Source organism: Macrotis lagotis, chromosome 1 (genome assembly GCF_037893015.1).
Source record: "Macrotis lagotis isolate mMagLag1 chromosome 1, bilby.v1.9.chrom.fasta, whole genome shotgun sequence".
Classification (NCBI taxonomy): Eukaryota; Metazoa; Chordata; class Mammalia; order Peramelemorphia; family Peramelidae; genus Macrotis; species Macrotis lagotis.
Window position 1 is genome coordinate 84,677,328 of NC_133658.1, and position 26,287 is coordinate 84,703,614.

The 26,287-nt window shown below is 36.2% G+C and overlaps 1 long non-coding RNA gene across 3 annotated transcripts in view; it reads right to left on the bottom strand.

Annotated features, from left to right (window-relative positions):
- Nucleotides 1-450: 450 nt before the first annotated feature.
- LOC141513773 (uncharacterized) overlaps nt 451-26,287 on the bottom strand; it is a 38,774-nt gene continuing 12,937 nt past the window's right edge. For 2 of the 3 annotated variants that reach the window (XR_012475876.1, XR_012475878.1), the window contains one exon: nt 18,745-18,841. This is a non-coding gene — a long non-coding RNA (uncharacterized LOC141513773). Of the gene's footprint in view, nt 688-18,744; nt 18,842-26,287 lie in introns of those variants that run through there. The other variant, XR_012475877.1, reaches the window with a different exon arrangement.

The following is a 26,287-nucleotide window of genomic DNA, read 5'->3' on the forward strand; positions in this document are numbered from 1 at the left end:
TGGAATGTTTAGGCCTTTCTCTGGCATTTACCAAGGAAGTAATGGGAAATTTATTAGCTGGCAATTTATCGCTCAAAAAACTGGCAATTCATTAGTTTGGTAATTGAAACTTCAATTACCAATCTTGTGTTGTTTAAGTCCATTTTGGAAGGGCTCAAGACTCTGACCAATGACCAAAGCGAAGCTTAGATACTTTGGAGGTTTGGAGTTTGACAGTCACAATTAGACCCTGAGTTACTGGTGGAATTCAACAGGTGTCTTTCGTCCTCTGTAATGATCCACTCTTACTTGAAGTAAGTGCCCTTTCCAATGTAGTTAAATACTTAATTGACACATTACAAAAACTCAAAGAGGGTGCACGGGGGACTTCGTAAACATAATAACTGAGTTACTTCTAGAATTGTGGAGCAGGGTTTGCTGCTTTTAACCAGAAAGTGCATTTGTCTCATCTGCTTTTTTAATCAAGAGTGTAATAGGAGAACTGTGCAGGTTGAACACCCAAATGGAGCAGCTCTGAAGTGTGTCTGTGTTTATAGAAGTGTGGCCAGCACAGATGGTTCTCCACAAATCATTCCTCTGTCCCAAAGCTGCTGGCTAGGAGAACTGGTGCTTTCCTATCACTGGCAGCCTGGGCTTGAGCTCTCACTCTGAGAAAGCTGAGTCCTCTCAGGGTCTCAGTTTGTTCTCCTGTAAAGTGGGAACAAAAGAGAAGGGTGGAAAAGGAAAAGAAAAAAGATCAGGTTTTGATAAAATATGAAAACCTAGCCAACTTTACTGTTTAGAGTTCCTCTTTGTAAGGCAGCCTTGAGAAATAAAAGATTAGATATGGGAAGTTCTTACTCTCTTGGGAGATCCTGGGAACGCCAAATCAGCCAGTGATATTAAAGAAAACAAACACAAAAATTGAAACTGTAGCTATCACAGTTGTTAGCATTCTCCAGGGAAATAGATGTTCTCTTTTCCACTCCCTCCACCCTCACCTAGAATGCTATAACGATCAGTCTTCCTCATTTATCCAGGAAATGACTTTCCACTAATGTTCACCTCCCCAAGAAAATAAAGATTACCATTCTCCTCAGTTTTCCAAAGAAGAGTTAAATCTGTGGTTACTAAAAGAAGTAACTAAGTTTGAGCAATAAGGACTTTGTCCCAGAGTGTCAAATTTAGAAAGCACTGACTACTTGCAACTCATCTAGAGAGCAGAAGCAAGAGAGTTCAATAAGTAATTAGCAATGTATATTAAAATGGAAAACTACCAAATGTAAGATTGGGATAAGCTTTTCTATACTCCTCCCCACCACAATCCTAACATGAGGAGGAACCAACTGCAAAAATTTCTAGTAATGGTATTGAATGTTTGGTTCCGAGTGGATTTGTTCTCACTTCACTGGAATTTCACCTCACACTTAGACATAGCCAGCAGGTTAGGGATGAGGACAAAACATTTATTTAATTTACATTTTTGATCGTTCTATGTTTAGAAAGCCCACTCACGAATTCTTAGCCATTGATTCTTTATCACTGTGAACTGAAATAGAATGGGAAATATTCCTAATATTCTGCCTCTTCTCTCTCTCTCTCTCTCTCTCTCTCTCTCTCTCTCTCTCTCTCTCTCTCTCTCACACACACACACACACACACACACACACACACACATCAAAGCCACATCTAACTTCTCCTCATCTTTCTCAGGGTCTCATCACCATCATTTCCCACCAATAAGTTCCTCAGAGAAATGACTGGGCTCAGATTGAGATTGTAGTCAGACTGTCTTCCATGGGGTCAAAGATTGGTTTAATGTTCTCTTTATATACTCTAGGATATAGTAGACTATCAATCAATCAATCAACAAGTATTTATTTAGCAGGCAGCTAGATAGTCTAGGTGAGTAAAGCAAGAGGTCTGGAATCAGAAAGACCTGAGTTCAAATGCAGCTTCAGACACTTTCCAGCTGGGACACCCTAGGCAGTTCACCCTGTTTGCCTCAGTTTCCTCATCTATAAAATGTGCTGGAGAATGTAATGACAAAGCACTCCAGAAAACCCAAAATGGGGTCACAGACACACACGACTGAAAAATAACTGAACAGCAACATTTTTTAAAGCAATATATTGCAGATGCTATACTTATTCTTCAAGATACAGCACATATTATAAAAGAATTTCAACATCCAATGGGAAAGACAATAAATGTTATCTATGAATGTATGTATGTATGCATTTGTTTGTCTATCTCTCTATCTATCCATCCATTCATCCAAACATCATCCATCATCCATCATCCATCCATCCATCCATTCATCCATCCATCCATCCATCCATCCATCCATCCATCCATCCATCCATCCATTTGTCTACTTACCTTTCTATTTGTTCATCCATCCATACATTCATCTATCTAGCCATCCATCCATCAATTTATCTAAATATCTATCTATCTATATTTATATGTGCATATATATGCATTATGATATATATGTATACTTTTATATATCAAAAATAGATTTTATAATATAAATATCCTTTCATCCATCTGCCTATTTATCTAAATATATTAGGCAAATATATTTCTATGTAATCATTCTGATATATTATATATATTTATGTATATATCATAAATAGAAATTATATATATATGGAGAGAGAGAGAGAGAGAGAGAGAGAAAGAGAGAGAGAGAGAGAGATCCAGAAACAAATAGAGAGACAGAGACATAGACTAGTTAGAATTAGGAAAAGCTTCCTGTGTAGAAGTTGAAGCTTGAGTTGTAGTTTAAAGAAGGGGAGTGACTCTATGGCCTCAGGTAAGAAGCAAGAACATTTCACACATGGGGGGGGGGATGACTGGTGCAAAGACATAAAATAAGTGTTAAATAAATGCTTGTAGAATGATTGACTGAACACTGGAAATAAGGAGATGGAAAAAAATTCATCCCTTGTAGAAATAGCATCTCCACTATAAGAGTCTTTCTGGGGCAGAAAAAATTACTCCCAAATAGAGCTCTGAATATAGATATACATATACTTATGTGTGTGTATTTCATATATATATATATATATATATATATATATATGAACATATATGCATATCGATATGCACGTAACACAGTTTGTGTATATATACATTTAAGTCAGGGTATCTAGGTGATACAGTGGATAGAGTACTGGTCCTGGAGTCAAGAGGACCTGAGTTCAAATCTGGCCTCAGACATTTAATAATTGCCTAGCTATGTGACCTTAGGCAAATCACTTAACCCCATTGCCTTAAATAAAAATAAAATAAAAAGAATATATACATTTAATTCATGTATATATATATATACATATATATGTGTGTATATATATATATAGATATATATATATAGATATAGATATATTTGAACATATGAAGACACTGGGAGAGGCAGATAGAACCAGACTAGTGGAGCAGGCCCAGTATCCTGTCTCAATTTGAGCAGTCATCAAAGTTACGGATGAAGAACAGTATTTTTAACTTACATATGTCAATCTAGGAACATGGGCTTTATGCAAACACAGCAAAAATAAAGAAAATACCAAAAGTCACCCTAATTATGCTTATTTCAAAATCCAATCTAATATTAATATCAAGGAATAAAGCACATCAGAATGAAAAGAGCTGATTACTCTCTAGGCACTCTTAATGAACATCTTTTTCCTTCTTCTTTAAGCTGGTGGGAGGATGGTTTTAAAGGGTTTTTTAAATAAGTATAAAATGTATTTAATAAAGTTAAAAATCCACAGGCCACCAACCTGTTGGCCTTGGGAAAGCAGTAGTATTAATGAAAAGGACAGATGAACCTTGAGAGAACATATATTAAGTACCTTCTGCATGCCCAGACCTGCCTCGTGGCTCTTAGGAATAATTTAGCCCACTCCCTCATTTTATAGAACAGATAAGGGCTAGAGAGTAAAAATGACCTACTTAATATACCAATAGTTAATAGTAACCATCATGGAAGTTAATAAATATCTTTAAGTTCCTTCTAGTGTCTTGCATATGGTCATTCCCAACAACTTCCAACCACCATGGAAGATAGATGCTATTATTATCATCCCCGTTTTTCAGGTGAGGAAACTGGAGCTGAGGAGAGGTTAAATAACTTTTCCCCAAGTCACAAGATTAGAAGTATCTGAGGCAAGATTTGAACCCCAATCTTCCTCAAGTTGCATTGCTCTACTCACCAAGCCAACTTAAAGATTCAAAGTATGTTAGAAATGGAATTTCCTAAAATAATAACAAGAGCCTAGATCTGCTGGAATCACCACATGGAACATTCTTAAGTAGTCTAGTTTCTAGGTCACTTTGACCAATAAAATTTGTTTTGGCTCCTCCTTAAAATACTTGTACCTCTTAGATCAGTAACAAGTCCTCTTAGGGCCCAATCTTAAACTTTTGGTTACATAAGGCCCTTTAATAAGAGGTCAGGGCACAAAACTATCCTGACATATGTTTCATGAGATCACCCAAGTCCAACAGATCAGAAGATTCCCTCATTGTCCTCTCGTTGCACTAAAAACAAATAATCTTAGTTTTAAAGTGAGAAGGGAGTTCAGAAGTCCAACCTCTTCATTTCTTGGATGAAGAAATTAAGGCCCAGAGAAATAAAGCATCTTGCCCAAGGTCACACAGATTGTTGGTAGCAGGGCTAGGCTTCTTACTTCAGACTCAGGCCTCCTGATGCCTAGCCCAGTGTCTTTTCACCATAATGTCTGTTCCATTGTATGAGTGTGTGTGTTTTATTAACCTGTGTTTCTTCTTTAAAGGAAACAAAGCATGGTACTTCTTACAATCCAGTCTGAGTAGTGAGACTTATAAAATGATAGCTATAATATAACTAAGAAATTATTAAATACCTAGGAGAAGTCAAACTCATTAGATTTAAGATGGGAGAGGTCATTGTCAACAGGAATCTTGGGAAGGCTTCATGGAGGAGTGGCACTATATAGTTAGGCCTTGAAGTTGAGAAGGATTTCCATAGGAATAGTTGAGGAGGGCACAAAAGATTCATAGAGAAGGGGGCAGCTAAGGTGGCACAGTGAATACAGCCCCAGCCCTGGAGTCAGGAAGACCTGTGTTCAAATCCAATCTCAGACACTTAATAATTGCCTAGGTCACAACCTTGTGTAAGTCTCTCAAACCTCATTGCTTTAAATAAATAAAAAAAGAAATGCTTTTTTTTGTTTCATAATTTGGAAATAAAATAAATTTTCTTAAAAGTAAAGAAGCACTGCTTGAAAAGCAAGATTTAAAAGATAGCTTTCTAAAAACCTTAAATGCCAGATTGAAATGTTTATATTTAATTTTTTGTTCAATGAGGAGCTACCAATTTTTCAAAGAAAATATTCTATTGAGTTTAGAAGCAAAGTGTATATGGAAATGGAAAATTAAGCGTAAATATATAAAAAAGTCATTTTAAAGGATGGATATTACAAACTGTAGGAAATAGATATAGACTTTTCACAGATGGGTATGCATGAGTTTATGAGCTTCTTAATTAGGTCACCAAAAAATGTCCAAATAGTTTGCAGAAGTCCATAAATTTCATCAGGTTGTCTTAGGTTACCTGTTTTGAAGGCTCATTTCTGTCAGCCTAAAGAGGCTGAATTGATTCAGGGATGGGTATCTCCTGAATTAGAAATATTGTGTTTGCCATTTATAAATAAGACTAAGAATTAGCTAAGGCTTCTATTAAGTAGGAGTCTCCAAAGGTTAAATTTTTGCTATGTTCTTTCTCTTGATGAAATTTTCTTTCCTTTCTTATATACTTTATGGGTATATAGATAAATTAGAGGAGAGAGGGAGAGAGGGAGAGAGGGAGGGGGGAGAGAGAGAGATAGAGGCAGAGAGAGAGAGAGAGAGAGAGAGAGAGAGAGAGAGAGAGAGAGAGAGAGAGAAATATGACTAGAGATAATAGATTTAGTTGGATGGAGAAGGATGGATGGATGGATGGATGGATTAATGGATGGTTAAAACATTTATTGACCATACAGTATGTATCAGGCACTATGCTAAATCCTGGAAATATAATGATAAGCAAGTAATATAGTGCCTGCCCTTGTGGGAATCCTGGGGACCAAACTAGCTTCATCTTGTAAAGCTGACTACATTTTGAGATTTAGGTTTCATTTTCCTCCCTCCCCCTCTCCACTTAGGGAATTTAAACACATATGGGAGAATTATGAATCTTACTCTCCCCTTCTCATTTAGAAAGTCCTTAATTCTTCCTGGATTAAGAAATCAGATTATCTAATATGGTTTATTACCTAATTCTATTTTATTTCCTGTTCTTTGTTTTCATATAATGTATAAAAATACGTGCAAAATCTTTATTCGGGGTCTAGGTGCTTACTGAGGAACCTGGTCCCAATTTGTTATGCAATTGTATACCTCATCAATAAATCAATATGTTTGGAAGTTCAACCCTTTGTTTCCTCAGTTTTTTCAGTCACCACAAGCACAAGCAGCTTAATTCTAATGATAGAGAACAACATATAGAAGCAAGTTGGAAAGGGGTCAGGGGAAGAGAAGGGTATCCAAACAAGGGCAAGGCTTCTGAAAATGTGGACAAAAATTCAGAGTCAAGTCATAAAAGAATTAAACATTATTAAAATCCTTCCTGAATTAGTGATTCAGACAGAAAATCGCCAGTAAGAAAATCAGGACCTCCAATCTGCCCCAGTCACCATTTAGAAGTATCTAAAATCAACTATTCCCAAAGGGTTATAACATTGTTCATACCCCTTGATCAGTAATACCAATACAAGGTCTGCATCCCAAAGAGATCATCAGAAGTGGCAAGGGCCCCATGTACAAAAGTATTTATAACAGATCTTTTTGTGATGGCAAAGAATTGGAAATCAAGGGGATACCCATCAATGGGGGAATGGTTGAACTGAACTAATGCCGAGTGAAATAGGCAGAACCAGGAGAATATAGTACACAGTAACAGCAACATTGTGATAATCAGCTAGGATAGATTCAGCTCTTTTCAGCAATACAGTAATCAAAGACAATTTTAAAAGACCTGTGATGGAAAAATGCCATCAACATCCAGAGAATGAACTATGGAATCTGAATGCAGATAGGTTTTTACTTTTTTTTTTAATTTTTATTATTTTGCTATTAACTATTTTTACTTTTTCTTATTTGTTTTTTGGGTTTTTTTTTCCTTTTATTCCAATTCTTTCAAAGCATGATTAATATAGGGGAAAAAAAGCTTAACATGAATATACCAGATTGTTTAATGTCTTAGAAGGGAGAAAATTTTATCTTTGTATATAATTGGAAAAAATAAAATATTTATTAAGATTTAAAAAGAAATATCCAAAGTCTTGTCACTTACATTAAGGAACTATTGCTTGTTCATTAATTCAACCAAAAGAGGCTATTCTAACTCATTCCCATTTGTGTTCAGAAGTTAAATTATACCTTCAGGCCTGGTTCATGGTTGCCTCAATCATTCCTTGTTAGTTCTCCTGCCCCTTTCTCAGTCCTCAGTCAAAACTTTCTCTGCAGTCACCCAAAAGAACAGAAATCTTGCTTTGTCCATGATTCCTTTCAGGACATCTTCAGCAAGCCTCTCTTGTCCAATTTTCTCATATTTTCACTAATGTCCACTTTGTCATTCAATATGCCCATACTCCAGTCTGATCCATTTTCTTCAGAAGAGCTGCCTTGTACTTTCTACAGTAGGCACTTAATATATATTTGTTGAAATTGTATTGCTTCTTCATTTCTAGGCCCTTTGTGACATCCCCACTTTTTTTTCCTAAAAGTTCCTCTAACTTTTTTCATTTTTTAATTCCCCCCTTCAAGAGTTACTCATCTTTTGTGATTTCTCTCTCATCACACTCAATTTGGATTAATGTACAACATGGAAACAAAATAAAGACTGACAGATTACTTTCTGGGGGGGGGAGTAAGATTGGGAGAAAAATTGTAAAACTCAAGTAACATCTTTAATAAAAAAAAAAAAAGAGTTACTCATCTTCCACTCTCTCCTATGAGTATCAACACAAGCTCTTAGATGTCATATTCCTCCATCTTAATAAAACATCAGTATTTTTAAATACTTAATTCTCAATATGATTAATCTATTCACAAACAGGTTTATGAGCAATGTATATTTGACTCAGTCAAGCAAAGTTTTCAATACAGAATTTTGGGTGTGCTTTATTGATTTATTCTGATTTGGGTTTGTGAAAAAGATTATTTTCTCATTCGCATTTTACATGACTCTTCATGGGGTACTATTGTAGAATTCATAGAGTGACTCCTTTTTTGAGAATGATGTTGTTCAACCTTCATTCTCAAAAAGGACAAATGACATTAGGAAGGTAATGTCTTGACAGGCAAGTGGACTTGACTTATGTGAGGCAGAACTATGCAAAGTTATCAACTTTACTCTCTCCTTCAGCCATCAGAGTTCAGAGCAAAATATAGGTCAAAATAACTGTCAGTGGCCCTTTTTTGAGAATGAAGACTAATTCTTATTATTAAAAAGAAGGGATTCTTAGGCATTGTGGCTGAACATGTTAAGATGTACTAGGTCACGTACCTTGTATTAACACTTACTAGCTGTTTCACCTAGAGAAAAATCATTTCATCTTTCAACCTCAGCTTTCAAATTTGTAAAATGAAGATTAGAAATACCTATAGTCCCTATTTCACAGGGTTTTCTTGAAATCAAATAAGATAATGTAAGTCAAACACTTCACAAACATTTTCAAAACACCCAAATGTTAACTATTATTAATTGTATTATCAACATTAGTTGATTGGGGAAATATTATGATAAGAAGGTACTGTGAAGTTAACAATGCTTTTAAATGAATGAGTTTTATTCATCACAATAGGACCTATATGAATTCAAAAATAGTTATAGCTATTATAAGATACAATCATTCAGTCTAGAGAAGATACATTTACTTATTTATAGTACTGAAGAATTTAATCAGGTTACTGACTCACAGGAATTCTCTGTCCTCCCCTAATAGCTTCTCTGCTTCCCAGGGGTTTGCTGGGTATAGGCTGGGTATCACTCATAGATTGGAAAGACAAAAGACCTGGATTCAAGTCCTCTCTCTGCTCCTTACAAATTGAATAGTCCTAACTATGTAATCACCTTTGTGAGTCTCTTTGTCTCTCTGAAAATGAGGGTCATGATATTTCCTTTACTTTTCTCAACAGGCTTTAATGAGGCATGCATAGGATAGGGTAAAGTATAAGACTGAATAACTAAGAACTATTTTTATCTTCCTCTCTTTTCCTCTATCCTCTCAACCATCCTGAGCATTTCAATTTCAGTTCTGAAATAGCTGGGTAAAATTTTTTTTAAAAATCCGTTCTTCTGCGGTTCAGAAGCTATGGAAGAATGGAAAGAACTCCTGTTTGAAAGTAAAGGGAACTAAGTTCTAGTCACCCACATACAGTGTTGCACAATACAAATTATCTTGCAGTATAATGATCTGTGTCATTGTTATATCTCCTTTATAATCAATGCCCTTAAACAATGCCTCAAGGGTAGGGCAGTCTTGGTCACCTGTGCCTAACCCACTGCCTTCTACATTCTGGGACTGGATCTGGGATTTCATCTGCTAGAAAGAATTTCAGATGAGAAAACTATACATATCTATATACACATACCACATGCACATCGCATATATGTATTTATATGTATTTTACATGTGTGTACATATCATGTAGATGTATTTATATGTATATATCTATAGCAGCATACTCTTTAATTAATGGTCTTAGAGAGCTGTCCAATTGTCACTGGTTAGAATCTTTTCCCTTTGGGATCTTAATTTTCTTCTCTCTAAGGGTTTAGAGGAAAGATCACTGAACCTCTGAAATTGTTTTCTCATCTGTAAAATAAAGATGAGTTAGATGACTTCTAGAAAATCCACAAGCTCTAAATCCCTCATTAGATAATCTTGGAGATGGCCTCTCCTTAGAATTCTGTGATTCTAAGTAATTGCTTACACTCTATGATGCCAAAAATATCAGGAAATTCAAGGTTCAATAACTCTGGAATTGATATTCATTGACAAATCCAAGAACCAGAGGACCAGAGAGTTTCAGAGGAGGAGGAATTTGAATTCAGGTCCTCCTGATCCCAAATCTTGGACCCTATCCACTATTCACTGCTTCCTTCCAACATTATAGGACTTTAAATTCTGCCTAAGACTTACTAACTGTGGGACCTTGATCAAATCACAGCTTCTCAGGTTCTGTTTCTTCATCTAAAATGGTAATAATCACAGAATCTATCATACAGGGATCTCATCAGAATCAAATGAGGTATATTTCATAATATTTTATAAACCTTAAAGCAATATACAACATCATACTCTGATCATTGTTATCATTGTGAACACTAAGGCTAGGAGCAATAGGCTACCCACTCACAGTTTCAGTAATAGGAAGAGTAAGTCTGTTTCCTGAACAATAAAAGAATTGACTGTGACATCCCATGGACCCCTAAGTGAAGGTGACAGCCCTGTCAGCCCTCTTACTGGTCTTCTCTTTCAGGCTGATTAGATATCACCAGGGTTGCTGGGATGCCTATAAAGACCCTGTAGCTCTCAGATTGATTTCTTCTTTAAGTAAAATGCCTCCACCCAGAATGTCCTGCCCAAGTCTGCAAAAGTACTTGTTCCTCATCTTTGTCTTTTAGAGCTCTTGTCTTCCCTCATGACTCAGGGTCCACTTGCTTCACATGGCCTTCATGAACCCCAACCCCAGTTTTGAAAGGGTTTCATCTTTCCTTTTCACATTCCTAGAGGATTTTGTTTGGATCTTTCTTTTGCCCCCATCATTCTATACCCTATATTTTAGTGTCTAGGAACTCCAAGAGGCAGGGGACCATTATTCTATGCATTTCTCCTTTTAAGTTAATAGTGCCAAAGGTCAGCTGGACCCAGTAGTCATTTGGACATAATGTCTGTTTTCCTTGCAACCCGGAAGAGTCTTAACACACACATACACACACACACACACTCTCTCTCTCTCTCTCTCTCTCTCTCTCTCTCTCTCTCTCTCTCTCTCTCTCAAACCAATGATGCTGGCAGTGGGTTTAGTCTAGTAAGATATACCCATCCCTCCTAGTGGCACAAGGGATGCTGAACTTTCTCAGCAACATTTCTTTTTTTTTTAGGTTTTTTTTGTTTGTTTGTTTGTTTTGTGAGCAAATGGGGTTAAATTGCTTGCCCAAGGTCACACAGCTAGGTAATTATTAAGTGTCTGAGACCGGATTTGAACCCAGGTACTCCTGACTTCAGGGCTGGTGCTTTATCCACTGCGCCACCTAGCCACCCCAAAGCAACATTTTCCATGACACTGCCTCATAGAAGCTCAAGATTAGAGGCCAACTAGTCCAATCTGTATTTTAACAAGCTTCCTCTATAGCATCACCAACCTCTGCTTACAGACTTCTCTTTGGGAAACTAACTGGAAAATATTCTAACCAGTAACAGTAACTTATGGGGAATCTCCTAGATGGGAACCATACTGAGGGAGTCATAAAACCTAAGTTCAAATGTTATCTCACACACTTACATCTGTTTGACTCTGGGTAAACCTTTTAACCTTTTACAGCCACAGTTTCCCCAACTGTTATATGAAGATAATAATAGCACATACCTCCCAGGGTTGTTGTGAGGATCAAATGGTACACAATTCTTGGAAAGTAGTATTATATAAATATTAGCTATCATTAAATGAAATGACATATGCACTTTGAAAAACTCAAAACCTATATGACTTCTATCTATTACTATTTTATTACAATTTCAGTCAGTTAACAACTCAACACATATTTATTAAATTCCAAACATATATAATATAATATAGTTCTTTCTCTCAAGTAACTCACAGTCTATTGAGGGAGAGAGAATGAAAAGCATTATGTATAAATAAAGATGCAGGCAGAATAAGTGGAACAAATCTCAAACAAAAAGAACTAAGATTAAGGAGAATTAGACAATGCTTCTACTACTACTACTACTACTACTACTACTACTACTACTACTACTACTAAGTAGTATCCCTTTAGTATTGAAAAAGACCACACCAACTGACCTGTTGGACTTGAGAGGAAAGACCATACTGATGATTAGCACATTGAGAGACAGGTTAGGATGAACCTGATCATGTCATGTCATTCTGGCTTCACAAAGCACAGGCTAGTGTTGATGATTTATTATGGTGCCTTGATGAAACTGGAGGAATAAATACTGTTTAAGGCCTAGAGACTTTCTTTAGCAACCAGACCATCTCCAAAAGTCCTGTTTCCTATATAATTCCTGAGATGGAATGATTCTGGTAAAGGCAAGTGAGAAGGATGCCTTGTACAACATACTCTTCACTATAATAAATATAATTGTGCAATTCATGCCTCCAATCATCTTTTTTGTATGCTTTTGAGCTCCACAATTTTCTATCTCCCTCCTTCCCTTCCCTCTCCATAAGACAGCAAGTAATTCGATAAAGGTTATACATGTACAATCATGTTTAACATATTTTCATATTAGTCATGTTGTAAAAGAATAATCAGAACAAAAGGGGAACAATCCTTGAGAAAGAAAAAAACATAAAATAAGTTTTAAGAAGTGAAAGTTGTATGCTTTATCTGCATTCAGAACTCTGGTTTTGGATTGTTTTTCCTCAGGATATTGAGATTATTTAGAAATGCTTCTTATAGAAGATAGGATGTTATAGAAGATGAAGAAAACAGCCTTATAGAAGGGAGAAAATTGCAAATACAGGATTCAGTCAGTGGAAATTAAGAGTGAAAACATGACTAATATAGAAATAAAGTTAACATACACATATAACCCACATCAGATTACTTGCTGTCTTGGGGAAGGAAGGAAGGAGTCAGGGAGACAAATCTAGAACTCAAAATATTGCAAAAAAATCAGTGTTGAAAACTGCCTTTAACATATAATTAGAAAAAAAGGAAAGAAAATTTAGAGTGAAGGCAGAGTACTCTTTGGGGTCCAATCACTGGTTTGTGGAATATGTAGAAAGGATTCAGGAGGAAGAAGCCTGGAAAAATAGGAAGTCATGCCCAGGGTCACACATCTAGTAAGTGCCTGAAACCAGATTTGAAAACAGGTCCACTATCCACAATGCCACATAGCTACCCATAACCATCTAATACTAAAGCCATATGTCAGACTTTAGGGCTGAGAAGGCATATCTTTCTTTGGCAGGCTATAGGTGAAAATCTATAGAGCCCTCCTCTAAATAGGGTCTTTAAACACATAGAATAAAATACACAAGATTGCCAAGGAAACAAATATTGAAATAAAATTATTCCCAACTCCCTATTCAGGTTCACCAATACGCTGACATTTATCTATGAACTTGGGAGTAAGAAAGTTTGTGGATCTATCCAAGATTAAGGTTCACCAAGGCATACCTTGGTTCCAAGCAGGAGAGAGATCATCTCAAAGTGAAAGAAAGGGAAATATTCAAATAAAGGAGAAAATGGTGCAAGTGAAACAAGACAAACCCCAGGTACAATGGCTCTAAGGCAGGGTAGGTAGAGACTCACAGCTCCTACAGTACCAGATCATTCAGTAGAATACAGATGCATGCTTACAGATCTCCATTTAGAATGTTACTGGGACCTGCAGGCACTGAATCTGCTTTCCCCGACTCTGATGAACAGTTATCAAATGAAGAATGCTGTCAGAGCTCTTGTCTGTCTTTCCTTCAGTGAATATCTTCTGGTGGAACATTGGACTTTCCCAAGGCCTTCTGCTAGGACCCTTTGCAGAAAACAAGCTGTACCACTCAAAAGCATCTCTTCCCTTCACCCTATGGGACAGCTAGGTGACTCTGTATAGAGCACTGACCTTGGATTCAGGAGAAAGGAAGTACAAGTCCAGTCTCATAGACTTGTCCCTTACCAGCTGTGTGACCTTGGGCAAGTCACTTAACCATACTTGCCTCACATCCAGGATCACTACCAGTCTTCCTGATTCATATCTGGACCCAGATGGCTCTGGAGGAGAAAGTGATGGTGACTAGCACAGTCCCCCTTCACTCAAAATCCAATTCACATGCTTGTCATGGCATTATGTCCCTGATGTTAGAGTCTTCTTTGAAAATGATGAACAAAAAATATGATTATAATTGTTCCCTTCACCCATCCCCTCCCCAACCAGACCCAAGCTCTTGGTTCCTAGGGAAGGACTTCTCCACTAGCAATCTCCCCAGCTCTGGTGTGCAAGGGGCTCTGAACAAACATGAGGCTTTCCCTTTAAGTCAGCTGCTTCCCAACCACAAACATGTATGTTTTTTCTCCTAAAGCTCTGGAAATTGTACTGGACCCAGGGGAAGGTAGAAAATGGAAATCCTGATACCTGGAGATTAGAACTCGTCTCTTCCCGAGGTACAATGCACTGTTTGTAACAATTATACTAATACACCTGTACTCCTATTGTCAGTGCAGTGGGCCACGTGGGGGCTCATTAGTATTGTATTAGGACTGCATGGGGGAACAGATAATGGCCCATAATGAAAAATGCCAAATTTTCTATATAATAAAAATGAACTTGATTAATGAAAATCACTTTCAGGGAAAGAGTTACAGCGTTGTTAGAAATAAAAAATGATGTATTAATCCGACACTCTTACAGATGGTCCCAACCTCCTGACAACTGCTATTCATTTGAGATGCCATTAGCATGCATAATTATGCTAATTAAGTTGTAATTAAGCACCAATTCTTCAGAGGGCTTTTTTTGTCTATCATTTAATACAACTCAGTTGCAAAGAGTGCTTAAAGCTTTGTATAGTGTTTCATTCAAAAGGAGTCCCCGAATTTCTTAGCTAAGATTTTGCAGCTGAACGATGGCCTGGGCTCTAATCCTTGTTTTGGTTAAAGGGAAGTCGGTAAATACCAGCAGGGTCTGCCAGTTGTTGATAAAATAATGAATGCTTTCTGCTGAAATCAACAGAGTTCAAACGGGGGCAATTACAGTAAGGAGAAAGTGTATAATTATCAATAGAGTGAATGCCATTGGCCTGCTTCATGCTTTCCTTTATTCCTAGGATTTTAAAAAAAGGACTGCCTTTAGAAACCCATTCAGGAAGACACAATTAGGAAGCTGGCATTAAAGACATTTCATTAAAATTAAGATAAATCATGAAGCTAAGAATCTCTCATGATGCTCCAGAGTTGGCAGCTATCATTTAAGACTTTCCTAGAAACTACATTATCAGAGCTGGGAGGGAACCTAAGATCAGAGCTGGGAGGGGCCTTAGAACATAGAATGTTAGAGCAGGAAGAGTTCTTAGAATATGCAAGACGGAATGTCATAGGTGAAAGGGACACTAAAGGTAATTTGGGCCATTCACTTTACTTTACGATGGAGGAAACTGAGGTCCATAGAAAAGACATGAGGTGAAAGATCACTCAGAAACTTAAAGGCAGAGGGGAAAAAATAGATTTTTAATGTGCTGGTATCCCACATACATGCTCATTCACTACACCATGTTAAGGTCCAGTTTCAAGATACAATAATATGAAAAAGAGAGTTAGGGACAGGGAGGAGAAGAAGAGAGAAACACAAAGAGGTGTGTGGAGAGAGAGAGAGAGAGAGAGAGAGAGAGAGAGAGAGAGAGAGAGAGAGAGAGAGACAGCATTTATTTAGATAGCAATTCAAGATTTTCAAAGAACTTCGCATACATTAATAAGTGACTTGCTGATTGCCTTGAATTAAGGGCTATCTCCAGTCATCCTGATTCATTTCTGGGCACTGGACCCAGATGGCTCTGGAGGAGAAAGTGAGGCTGGGGACGTGGTTCAGCATCCCCCTCAACCAATCCAATTCACATGCTTGTCATGGCATCACCTCCCTTATGACAAGACTGAAGGATAAACATCAGCATATGCTATTTTACATTCATGATCTTTTTTTATTTTTTGACTAGAAACAAAATACATACTCAGTGATTAGGAAATGATTAAAATGATTGTGATATATATGCAATGTAATATTACTGTGTGCTAAGAAACAATAATAGAAATTCAGAGAAGCATGAGATGACTTACTATGACTGATACAGTGATATATCCATTGCCATTTTTTTCCATCGTGGTATTCATCATATATAGCTCCATTTTTTCCCACATGCACAGTCACACAGAAGTTCATAAATGCATCATCTCTTAGCTGGATTATTGTAATAGTTTCCTAATTGATCTACCTCCCTCAGTTCTAATCTAGATTCATTCTGAATTCAGCTTTCAAAGGGAAATTTCCTAAAATGTAGGGTTGCTAATTCAAATGTCCATTTCTTTCCCCACCTAACTTAACCAACATGAGTGGTTACCTCAAGAATATGAAATATATAAATATTTTATGTAAATAAGTGAAATAATAATTTTACAGAAATAAAAATATAATGTTCTCTGATATTTATTGAACTTCCCATAGCACCCTCCCACACTCTAAGCTTCACTACATTACCTCCCCTATCCCACCTTTGTCTTCCAGGACTGGGTTGCTGTCTTCCATGACCTTAACCTTTTAGTTTCCTTTACTTACTTCAAGATACACCTCTTGTTGTAACATCTGTGTTTGGAGACCTCTCTTAAATCCCCCAGGGTTCTAGTGTCTTCCTCTCTAAGATTAACACTAAGATTGCACAGTTAATCTTAGAGAAGACGGCACTAGTAGACACACTTATATACATAGATATACAAATGCATATATATGTGTGTGTGTATATATATCAACTCAACTATGGATTCACTTGATATATGGTAATTTTTCCCACAGCAATTCATTTTTATTCTGTGTGTATCTTTTTTTTTTAGGGTTGTTTGTTTTTTTTGCAAGGCAATGGGGTTAAGTGGCTTGCCCAGGGTCACATAGCTAGGTAATTTTTAAGTGTCTGAGGCCAAATTTGAACTCAGGTACTCCTGACTCCAGGGCCAGTGCTCTATCCACTGCACTACCTAGCTGCACCTGTGAGTATATTTAAAAAAAATGTTTCTTGAATGCAAAAGAATGTGGAAGACTTTTAAATGAATATTTCAATCTCAGGCAAGCTTAGTTTAATCTACTTAAAGGCTATTCCTTTGTTTAAAAAATGTAAAATATACATATATATACACATATATATTTTATACATTTAATATCTATATACCTAGCTATTTATATATGATCAGAGATTTTGACAGAGAGAGAAATTAGATACATACATAGGCAGATATAGTTACATATACGTATTTAATCATATGAGGCAGATATAGTTGCATAATATACATAGGCAAATAAAGGCAGCATGTATATATATATATATATATATATATATATATATATAGAGAGAGAGAGAGAGAGAGAGAGAGAGAGAGAGAGAGAGAGCAAAAAAGAGAGAAAAATTGAGGAGAGACAGAGGGCTTACTTTGTGTTGTTTTCTCTATTAAAAGCAGGGCATGGCAATCAAAGCAAGCAAGTTAGTCTTTTCCTTCAAGAAGCATCCTAATGACATTCAATTACATTCTAATGAGGAAAGAGTACATGAAACGGAGTAGAAGGCACGAATATTTGGGGGAGGGGGTTGTGTATGAAATGAAGATTACTTAGTTTCCAAGAAGTGGTCTAGAGGGTTATTTAAGGAAGGTAAACCTCAACTATCACAGTCCAGTTTTCCAGCAGCAGAATTCAAGGTAATGGTGGGGCTAATAAAGAATAATAACCAGACTGTAAACAGTAAGATACAGAGATAGCTGAAAAAAACAAAAACCCAAATGAGGGCAACGTAAAATTTCAATGAAAAAATCTACCTAAAGCATATTCCTGATAAAAGGGGAAAAAACCCAACATATTATATGCACCTTTCTCCTTTCATTTAAGTGATGGAGGATTATGGATATGGGACATTATATAACTGATTCATTGGTTGATTTTAGTGAATTGTGTTCTTCCTTCTACTCCATATATATATATATTATATATATATATATATATATAATATATATATATAATATATATATTATGTGTGTGTGTGTGTGTGTGTGTTTCAAACAAGGGAATAGCCTTTAATAGCTATTAAATAGCTAAGCTAGCCTAAGAGACTAAGTATAATTTTAGTGAAAAAGAGAAAAATACTAATTTGGCAAAAATAATATTGAAAACAGATGGAAGAAACATATAAAAGCAATGCTTGTAACTTTAGTGTAAATGGATTAAATAATGCAATAGAATAAAAAAGACCGAAAGATTGGTTTTAAAAAAATCCACATTCTTTTGCATTCAGGAAACATCTTTTTTAAAAAGACATATACAGTATAAAAATGAGGTGCTCAGGAAAAATTACTGTATATCCAGTGAATCCAAAAGTTGAAGTTACAAACATGCTATCAGACAAAGAAGAAAATTCATTCACAAAATAAAAAGAGAAAAACAGAGACCATATTATACTGAAAAAAATCTATAAACAATATATCAATATTAAACTTATAAGTTTATACATTTAAAAGTGTCTCATTTGAATTATCAAGGATTTATAGGACTTGTTAAAATTAAATTGCAAAAACAAAAGTTCTAGAATATTAATGGAAATGATGAAAGGTGAAGATTTAAAGCAGGATAGCAGAGTTTTTGATAAAATCATCAGGTTTACAATGGAAAAGACTAGACAAGGAAGAATAAGAAACAATTACACTTTGATAAAAGCAGAAAACAAATTACCTAGGAAAGAACTCTTTATTTGATTAGAACCTTCTAGGAAAATTTGAAAGCTGTCTGGCAGAAATTAGGCACACATCAACACCAACACTGGGGCCGAAAAGCTTCTACACAAATAAAATAAAGCCAGGATGAGAAAAGTAACTGTCAAATGAGTGTAAAATGTATATATCAAATTTCTCTGATAAGGGTTTGATATATAAAATATATAAATAATAATCATCTAGATCTATAGTATCTATTTATATCTATATTTTATCCATAAATTTATGTTGATAAAAACCTCATAACATTAAAGAATTAGAAATAAAGTAGAAACCCATTGCCTAAGGCATAATTAAATAAATTGTAGTGGCATGAATATAAAGAAATGCTACTTTATTGTAATAAATGATAACAAGACAAATACAATAAAGCAAAGAAAGATTTATACAAATTTGTTCAGAATGAAATATATATATATATATATATATATTCAAGAAAACAATAAATACCATGACCTCAATAATATGTATTTTATAAATCTCTTCCCCCCCAAAAAAATCATAAGTGAATTTTGTCTTAGTAAACAACAAACATGGTTTAATGCAAAGACTATGAGAAGATATAACTCCACTCATTGAAGAAGTGAAAGGTTCATAATTATTATATATTAAACATCATTTCAGACTTTTTCAATTTATTGATTAGTTATGTTTGCTTTTTTCCTTTTTTCTTGTTTTTTTGGTTAATAAAGTACTATTTATTATGCAGGTTGATTAATACTGGGTGATCATGTAAAATGTAGACATAAAGAATTATTTTAAAATTCTTAAATAGGAATGGAACAGGACACCCAGTTATATTATTGACTCAAGATCAAGTCAGTGTCTTCCTATATGAAATAAAGTATGTAGGTGGACAAAATTTAAGACAGGAGAAAAACCAATCAAGATTTATGTAACAGTCAAAGAATAGTGTAGAAAGAGCAATAGATTTGCACTCAGATTATCTAGGTTCAGAGAATTTCTCTAATACTTGAGTGAACATTGTGTTTTCTTTACTTTACAACATAATGGCATGAGAATAATTCAAAAATCCTCAAACTACATCCTGAATGCCAAATTCAACCCATTATCTATTTTTTTGGTAAGACTAGTGAACCAAGAATGATTTTTACCTTTTTAAGTACAGTTTTATTGTATTTAATTTTTTAAAATTTCTTAGCTTTCAGGCAATACAAAAATACTGGTCAGGATTTGGCTCTTGTGCCGTCATATGCCAACTTCTAGACTAGCTGATCTACAAAGTTCCCTGAAGTTCTAAATCCTATGATCTTATAATTTTCAACAATATCTTCAGAACCAAGCTTGTTCATGATAATAATAAGTATAAAAATAATAACTTCCATTTCTATAGATCATTATAGAATTAAAGAATTTGAGAGTTAGAAGGGATCTCAACAGCATCTATTGCAAACCACTTTGAAAGGAATCCACACTATGATATACCTAATGAAAGTTCATTCTGGCCCTCCTCAAAGACCTCTAGAGAGGAGGAAATGGTGAATTTCTGGATTCAAACTTTTATATTTTTGGAGAGTCCTTTTTAAGGAAGTTTTCTCAACCTTCCTGGACTAAACTTTTTTTTCAGTTTCTACCAATTATTGATCTTTATTTTTTACTCTTTGCTAAATAAGATAAAGTCTAAATCCTTCTTCACTTAATAGCCCCTCAAATACTTAAGCACTGATATCATATTCAAAAAAGACTTTCTCTTCCATGGGCTGAATATGCCTAATTACTTTGATAATCCCCAAGTCCCTACACCATCTTGGTTGCCACTTCTGGTCACTCTTCAGTTTATCAATGTCCTTCTTAAACATTGATGCCCAGAAAGGAACACTGCTCCAAATAAAATATTAGAAGAGCATAAAGTTCAAGGGTATTATCACCTCACTATTTAGAAGCTATGCCTCTCCTAATGCAAACTTAGGTTGCAATCTTTGACTACCATATCACATTGCTATTTCATATTGAGCTTGCAGCCCTTATGCCCTTATATCTGTTTCAGAAGAGTGGCTATCTATCCATTCTCCATCTTATATCTGTGGATTTTTTTTTGGTACTACAATGAACACTGATCTCCATTGATATTGAATTTCTCTTAGTTTCAGAAGAAATTTCTAGCCTGTCAGTATTCTTTTTGGATACTGACTGTCATGTATTCTAGCTATCCCTCCTAGCAATGTGTCATCTGATAATATTATGAATCTACTATCTATTCTTTTATTCAAGTAAATGACAAAACAAAAACTTCACAGATTTCTGAGGTATTTCACTGAGGTCTTCCTCTTCCTTCTACTTTTTCACATTGCTACTGCACCATTGGCAACTACTTTTGGAAATCAGGAATCCCACAAAATCTGAATCCATTTATCTATATAATCATTGGGATTCATATTTCTCCAGTTTCTCAACAAGAATAGTAAGAAGTTTTGCTCAGTCTAGGTAAGCTACATTCACAATATTCCCCCTCATCTATCAGTTTAGCAATCTTGTACAAAAAGAAAAATAAAGGAAATGAGAATAGTGGAGCATGACCTATTCTTGTTTTTACATTTTATATATAATGTTTTTCTTCTCTTTTTGATTTATTTATTTTATATTATTACAATTTTCTTATTGTGAGAGTAAACATAAACCCCTCCTTCCCCCCCAAAAAAGATGAGAAACTTCAAGAATAGAGAGAGAGAAAAAAAATGTACTTCAGTCTTGTTTAGATTCCAATGGCTATGTCTCTGAGATGGGTTGCCTTCTTTATAAAAAGTCCACCAAAGAAATTGCTTCAATATTTTTCCCGCAATTGCTATTAATAATTGTATTTCACTCCACTCTATTCCTTCCCACTCTCATTTACTCTATCCTCTCTCTCCTTTCACTCTGTCCCTGCTCAGAAGAGTGTGATATCCAAGTACTCTCTCCCACAATCTTCCCTTTCTTCTATCACCTGTTCCCCCTTCCCTCCCCCAATTCCCCCTTATCCTGCCCCTTTCTTCTCATTTTTCTATAGGGTAAGATAGATTTCTATACCTTATTAAGTATGTATGTTATTTCCTCTCTGAACCATTTCTGATGAGAATGGAGGCTCACTCATTCCCCCTTGCCTTACCCCATTTTATTCCATTGAAAAAGCTTTTTCTTGTCTGTTATGTGAAACATCTTAGCCCCTTCTTCCTCTCCTTTCTCTTCCTCCCAGTACTTTTCTTTATCATCTATTGACTCCATCTTTTTACTATATTATACCAATATATTCAGCTCCTTCCTATGCCTTGTCTATTTATGCTCCTTCTAACTGCTCTTATAAATGAGAAAGTTCATTTGAGTTATCAGTATCTTCTTCTCATTTAGGAATACAAACAGTTCAACATCATTAAGTTCCTCATAATCAGTCCTCATCCGCCCTCTCTATGGTTCACCTGAGTCCTATAATTGGGAAATGAAACTTTCTATTCAGCTGTGGTTGTTTCAATAGAAAAATTTGAAAGATCTCTGTTTCATTAAAAGTCCATCTTTTTTTCTGAAAGAGGATGTTCAGTTTTACTGAGTAGTTGATTCTTGGATGTAAACCAAGATCTTTTGCCTTCCAGAATATCATATTCCAAGCACTACAAGCCCTTAATGTAGATGCTTCCAAATCCTGTGTAATCCTGATGAAGAGCCACAGTAATTTAATTGGTTGATTCTGGCAGCTTTTAGTATTTTCAGTTTGACTTGGGAGTTTTGGAATTTGACTATAACATTCTTGGAAATTTTTCTTTTGGGATCTCTTTCAGGAGGTGATCAGTGAATTCCCTCAATTTCTATTTTACCCTCTACTTCTAGGATGTCAAGGCAATTTTGCTGTATTATTTTTTTGAAAAAATGAAGTCTAGGCTCTTTTCCTGATCATGACTTTCAGATAGCCCAATAATTTTTAAATTATCTCTCCTGGATCTGTTTTCGGGGTTGGTTGTTTTCCCAATGAGACATTTCACATTTTTTTCTGAGTGTGGGCAAACAACTGAGTCCTGCCCCAGGGAGAACAGAGAGATCTCTTCAGTCTCCCCAGCTCCCTTATCATCTGTGGTCTGCATTCTGGAGGTACAGATTGGCTTCCCCAATTCCCGTGGCAGTTTCTCACTGCAGGGCTGCTCTGAGGCTGGTTCCACACTCACCCCCTTCAAGCTGTTCCTGGTGATCCCTAGGCCAGGAGGTCTGGAAACCTTCCCCACCCCCACCCCTGCCATGGACCCAGGTGCCCCCAGGGATCTGAGTAGTTGGTCCAGCTGCTTTGCGACTGTGCTCACAAGCAGCTTTTTCCAATTCCTGGGCCTAGTGAAACAGACCTTTCCTGCAGAACTTCTATGTTGTCTTGGACAAGAAAATTGTATCACACAGTCTTTCTGTGGGTTCTTCCCCTCTAAATTTTGGCTAAAATCATAATTTGACTGTTTTAGGAGTTTTGGCGGGAACAAGTTTCCAGGAATTCCTGCCTTCACATCACCACCTTGGCTCTGCCAGAATGACCTATTATTCATGAGGACAAGCTATGTACAATGTGATTTCCATCCCATTTTTTAAACACTGGATCTACTTATTTTACCCAATTTGGAAGTGAGTTTGACAGTCATGGATCCAAGTGGCATAGGATCATTGGCTTGTATTATTTCTGATCTGGGCTAACCCTCTTTTTAAAGCAGTATATCTCATACTCCCAAAAGATCTTCTATTGGTGTCAGACTTATTACATGTACTAGATTGGTCATACCCTAAAATAAATTAGAAGTCCTAAATTCAAATGATCCACCAAGATCAATCTCCCCTATAGCTAGAATTATAAACATGCATATAAGACCTGGCTTTCTGCAAAATTCTGTGAGGGAGTTAGTGAAAATATTAATATATTCATTTTATAAATGAAGAAACAGAATGTAAAGGAGAAGAAATTACTTACTCTTAGTCACTTCAATAAATGTTAGAGCCAAGACTCAAACATAAGTCTTAGACTTCCGATCCAGGATCTTTCCACTGATCAGAGATGTCAATTATACAGATGTTGTAGGGCCACTGAAGAGCCTCCATGATCATCAATATGATCTTTGCTGCTCAACAATCAAGTATCAATAAATATTTATCAAGCACCTAGTATATTCCAGTGATCTGGCTCAGATGAGCAAATGCAGTGCTGTATACCAGATTTCTGAACACTGCCTACTCTTTTTCTGCTCCACTGTTGCTAACTGTGTGTTAGGTCAGTTTTCCCTCCAAGTTAGCAACAAACTGTTCCCATTCAGACACTCTAATCTCTTGATTATTATTTTTTTATAATATTCATTTTGCCTTGGGGTCACCCCCAAGGTGAATATTTAGCTTAAAGAAGATGGGTCTGTGATCACTCCAGCACTCTGCACCACACATTGCCTTTGTCATTTCATATCCTGTCTGTCTCTTCTCCTTACAGTCACATAGTCTAATATATGCCAATGTTTGCTAACAGGGTGCATCCAAGAAGTTTTATTGCCTTTAGGTAAATGGAAGAGTGTTTGTCATGAGAAGGTCATGAGATGTATAAGTCTTCAGTAGTCAGTGATCATTGGTGTTGCTGTTTACAACTCCATTCCTGCCAAGGACTCCCTGCCACATCTGGTAATCTGAGCCTACACTAATATTAAAAGCATGCAGAACTATAAGCTTGTCCTCTTTTGATACATTGATGATAAGGTCTCCAGGTCTTCATAAAATATTTCTTTTGCTTCATCAGTGTTTGTCATAGTTGAAGATACTAATGAGGGTGGCATGGCATTTTCCTGAAAGTGGCAATCTCATTGCCATGAGCCTGTCATTCACTCCTTTTTATAGGCATTCAAGAATGCTGACTAGCTTAGTTTTGATTATAAAACCTAACCCAGCATCATAGAATTTGCTTTCACTGCAACCACTCCAGAAAAATATGTATCCAACTCTGACTTCAGGAAGCTGGCCTTCAAACACCAAGCCTGGTTTGATGAAAATGAATGGGGAAATACAGAAACAGCTAAATTAAAAGGGAGAACTTCACAGGGTTTTTATCAGCAGGATAGTTCATCTATTTATAATAAGGCAGCATTTAACTGCATCAAAAGTAAAGTCCATGGTTTGGCTAGGTGGTGAAGTGGATAAAGCACTGGCCTTGGAGTCAGGAGTACCTGGGTTCAAATCCAGTTCCAGACACTTAATAATTACCTAGCTGTGTGGCCTTGGGCAAGCCACTTCACCCCATATGCCTTGCAAAAACCTAAAAAAAAAAGTAAAGTCCAAGAGAAGCTTAGAGAGATACAAGACTCTTGGCTCTGTAAGAAATCAGATAAAATTCAATTTTATGCAGATAGTAACAAACCTAAATGCTTTTATGATACCCTGAAGGTTATTTATGGGACAAAGACATATAGTGCATCTCCTACTCATGCTGATGGATCCACATTGATTAACAATAGGGACTTGATCCTAGACAGATGGACTGAACACTTCCATAGTGTTCCTTTTATTTCCATAGTGTTCTTTAACAGACCATTGTCAATCAATGCAGAAGTCATTGATTGTTTACGTCAAGTTGAAGTCATTTTGTCTCTAGCTGATGTTCCAACTGAAGAAGAGATTTTGAATGCCATTAAGCTCCTTTCAAGTCAAAGCACCTGGTGCTGATTCTATTCCAACTGATATCTACAAGGTAGGGGGTTCACTGCTCATTCAAAAACTGACTGAAATTTTCTGTGTTATATGGCATGAAGATATTATCCCCCAATAATTCAAGAATGCCTTTATTCTCCGTCTCTATACAGATAAAAGGAATAGCTTCTCCTGTGACAATTGCAGGGAAATTGCTTGTTTAGTCATTGTTTGTTAGATTCTTGCCAGAGTCCTTCTGAATAGGTTGATCCGTCACCTGGAAGATGCTCACCTCCCTGAGAGCTAATATAGCTTCAGAATGGGTCAAGGAATAGTCAATATGCTGTTTGCTACCCATGAGCTCCAGGAAAAATACCAGGAACAGAAGAGAGGTCTGTATGCAACATTTGTAGATTTGACCAAGGCCCTTGATCCTGTCAATCACAAGTGTTTATGGGAAATTATGTCAAAATTTGGTTGCCTGGAGAAGTTCATCGATATTGGGCATCAATTTCTTGTTGGCGTACATGTCTGGGTTCTAGAGAGTGTGCGATGCTCTTGAGATTTCCCAGTCGCTAATAGAGTAAAACAAGGTTGTAACCTTACTCCCATACTTTTTAGCATGTTTTCAGCCATGTTATCTCCTTCACTGGGGATGAACATGGCCTCAAGGTCAGCTAGCACACTGTTGGAAAAATTTTCAACTTGAAAAGGCTCCAAGCCAAGACCAAAGTAGAGGGAATGTTGATGCATGGTCTACTGTTTGCATATAATTGTGCATGCAATGTAGCCTCTGAAGCTGAGATGCAACAACTGTGGGTCAATTCTCTGCTGCTTGTGCTAATTTGGGTCTAATGATTAATATCAAGAAAACCCAGTGCTCCATCA